Here is a 3,997-nt window from a genome sequence, read left to right on the forward strand (position 1 = left end):
GGGCCCGTCCTGGGCACTGTGACATGCCGTCGGCCTGGAGGTGGGAGCCCCGGACGCCCGGGGGAAGGCTGCCCGGGACCCGTGGAGCCCTTCCCGGGTACTTTGCCATCCCGTTGGCCTCCTGGAGATGGGTGCCCCGGACGCCCGGGGGAGGTCTGTCCGGGGCCCATGGAGCCCGTCCTGGGCAGTGTGACATGCCGTCGGCCTAAAGGTGGGAGCCCCGGACGCCCGGGGGAAGGCTGCCCGGGACCCGTGGAGCCCTTCCCGGGTACTTTGCCATCCCGTTGGCCTCATGGAGATGGGTGCCCCGGACGCCCAGGGGAGGTCTGTCCGGGACACGTGGAGCCCGTCCTGGGCATTGAGCCATGCCGTTGGCCCGGAGAATGGAGCCCCCAGACGCCCGGGGGAGGTGTTGCCCAGGCATATCTCATCTGGTCCCCCGGGCAGAGAACCACCAGCCCTGGAGAGGTGTCCGGGCGTACCCTGCCCCTAGTAATCCGGAGGGAAATTACCCCCCTTTCTTGCAATCCGTGCACGCGAGGTGACAGAGGGGACCCAAGGCGTAAAAGAACCCGACCTCATGGAGCCCTAGCTGGGATCCAGGAGCCGAATGGCACCTCATCGGGACTTCCAGGGAAGCCCGGCCATCTGGTCGCCCCATTGGAAAGCATCGCGGGCGACCAGAGGGCCGGGATCGAAAGGACTCCCATCTCCCCATCCATCCCAAGCCTTCGCGGTAGGGTTCCTGACTGCCTGCCCACGCAAGGCAGGGCTCTTGGACCCCGGCTGGGCCTCAGGCGCAGGTTGGACCACCGGAGCTCTAGGGCCCGGACGACCTGGGGGAGGAATGCCCGGGACCCGTGGAGCCCGTCCTGGGTACTTTGACATGCCGTCGGCCTGGAGGTGGGTGCCCCGGACGCCCCGGGGGAAGCTGCCCGGGACCCATGGAGCCCGTCCTGGGTACTTTGACATTCCGTCGGCCTGGAGGTGGGAGCCCCGGACGCCCGGGGGGAGGTCTGCCCGGGACCCATGGAGCCCGTCCTGGGTACTTTGCCAATGCCGTTGGCCTCATGGAGATGGGTGCCCCGGACGCCCGGGGGACGAATGCCCGGGACGCATGGAGCCCGTCCTGGGCACTTTTCCATGCCTTCGGCCTGGAGCCCCCAGACACCCAGGGGAGGACCACCGTGAAAACCATGGAGCCCGACCCGGGCACTCTGCCATACCGTCAGCCTAGATGGAGCCCCGGACGCCCAGGGGACGAATGCCTGGGACGCATGGAGCCCGTCCTGGGCACTTTTCAATGCCGTCAGCCTGGATGGAGCCCCGGACGCCCGGGGGACGACTGCCCAGGAGCCATGGAGCCCGTCCTGGGCAATTTGACATGCAGTTGGCCTGGAGGAAGGAAGCCCCGGGTGGCCTAGGGAGGTGTTGCCCAGGCATAGCCAATCTGGTCCCCATGGCAGAGAACCACCAGCCTCGGAGGGGTGTCCGGGCGTACCCTTCTCCCTAGTAATCCGGAGGAAAATTACCCCCTTTTCTTGTAATCTGTGCACGCGAGGTGACAGAGGGGACCCAAGGCGCGAATGTACCCAACCTCCTGGAGCCCTCGCTGGGATCCGGGCGGCGAATGGCACCTCATCGGGACTTCCAGGGAAGTTCGGCCATCTGGTCGCCCCATAGGAAAGCGTTGCGGGCGACCAGATGCCCGAGGGGATCCGGGTGACCAGATGGCCGAGGGAATCTGGGCGATCAGATGGCTGGACACGGAAGTGAAGCCGCCTGGACTCTCCCGACCCTGTCCCCGTCCCCGTGCCCGTGCCCGGGATGCATGGAGCCCGTCCTGGGCACTTTTCCATGCCTTCGGCCTGGAGCCCCCAGACACCCAGGGGAGGACCACCGTGAAAGCCATGGAGCCCGACCCGGGCACTCTGCCATGCCGTCGGCCTGGATGGAGCCCCGGACGCCCGGGGGACAAATGCCCGGGACGCATGGAGCCCGTCCTGGGCACTTTTCCATGCCTTCGGCATGGAGCGCCCCGACACCCTGGGGAGGACCACCCTGGAAACCATGGAGCCCGACCCAGGCACTCTGCCATGCCGTCGGCCTGGATGGAGCCCCGGACGCCCGGGGGACAAATGCCCGGGACGCATGGAGCCCGTCCTGGGTACTTTTCCATGCCGTCGGCCAGGAGCCCCCTGACACCCAGGGGAGGACCACCGTGAAAACCATGGAGCCCGACCCGGGCACTCTGCCATACCGTCAGCCTGGATGTAGCCCCGGACGCCCGGGGGACGAATGCCCGGGACGCATGGAGCCCGTCCCGGGCACTCTGCCATGCCGTCCCGACAAATTCGTACGGACTCCTAACCTTACGACACGGATCGGAATCGAGCCCTCTCTGACCCAGCAGTTTCAGGCGCCCGGGGGACGAATGCCCGGGATGCATGGAGCCCGACCCGGGCACACTGCCTTGCCGCCGGCCTGGATGGAGCCCCGGACGCCCGGGGGACGAATGCCCGGGACGCATGGAGCCCGTCCCGGGCACTCTGCCATGCCGTCGGCCTGGATGGAGCCCCGGACGCCCGGGGGACGACTGCCCAAGAGCCATGGAGCCCATCCCGGGCACTCTGCCATGCCGTCCCGACAAATTCGTACGGACTCCTAACCTTCCGACACGGATCGGAATCGAGCCCTTTCTGACCCAGCAGATTTCAGGTTGATTTGCTATATACTTTACGTACGATTTTATGGGGGCCGATTCCGATCCGGTACGTAAAAGCAAATACGACCGACATGTCGGACAACCACGTACACCCAGGGGATAGGACTGCCCGGGTCACATGGACCCCGTCCTGGGCACTCTGATCTGCCGCCGGCGCCGGGGATCGAACCGTGATCACCAGATGGGGATATCCCAAAAATCTGGCATGGATACGGCCCGCCAGGACAGGTTTGGGCACCCCTGTTGTACGGACTCCCAAGCCCTACGGTCCTTCTGACACGGATCGGAATCGAACCCAGCAGATTTCGCGTTGACTGCCTCTATATCAGGGGTGCCCAAACCAGTCCTGGCGGGCTGTATCCATGCCAGATTTTTGGGATATCCCCATCTGGGGATCACGGTTCGATCCCCGGCACCGGCGGCAGATTAGCCCAGCACCAGGTGACTCTGGGAAATAGCTGGCGCCGCGGCTAGGGCGGCTGACTCCGGAATCTGGAGATTTTTTTATTTAAGGTTTTTGTAGAGCGCGTAGTAACCCTCGAGCATCCCAGAGATCAGGGTTCGATCCCCGGCACCGGCCGCAGATTAGCCCAGCACCACGTGACTCTGGGAAATAGCTGGCGCCGCGGCTAGGGCGGCTGACTCCGGAATCTGGGGATCACGGTTCGATCCCCGGCACCGGCGGCAGATTAGCCCAGCACCATGTGACTCTGCGCAATAGCTTGCTTAATCTTCCCAACGGCCCCTAGCGCCTAGAGACCCTTACGGGTGATTGTGCGCCTTACAAATGTGGATTATTATTATTATTATTATTATTTGGGCTGATTACGATCCGGTTCGTAAAAGCACATCTGCCCGAATCTGTCGGACAACCACGTACGCCCGGGAGAGGACTGCCCGGGACCCGTGGAGCCCGTCCTGGTCACTCTGACCTGCCATCGGCCTGGAGAAGGGAGCGCCGGACGCCCGGGGGGAGGACTGCCCGGGACCCGTGGAGCCCGTCCTGGGCACTCTGACCTGCCGTCTGCCCGGGGAAGGGAGCCCCGGACGCCCGGGGGGGGGACTGTCCGGGACCCATGGAGCCCATCCTGGGTACTCTGACCTGCCGACGGCCCGGGGAAGGGAGCCCCGGACGCCCGGGGGAGGACTGCCCGGGACCCGTGGAACTCGTCCTGGGCACTCTGACATGCCGCTGACCCGGGGAAGGGAACCCCGGACGCCCGGGAGCCGTGGAGCCCGTCCTGGGCACTCTGACAAGCCGTCGGACCGGGG

The sequence above is a fragment of the Lissotriton helveticus genome, chromosome 8 (genome assembly GCF_964261635.1).
Source record: "Lissotriton helveticus chromosome 8, aLisHel1.1, whole genome shotgun sequence".
Lineage (NCBI taxonomy): Eukaryota > Metazoa > Chordata > Amphibia > Caudata > Salamandridae > Lissotriton > Lissotriton helveticus.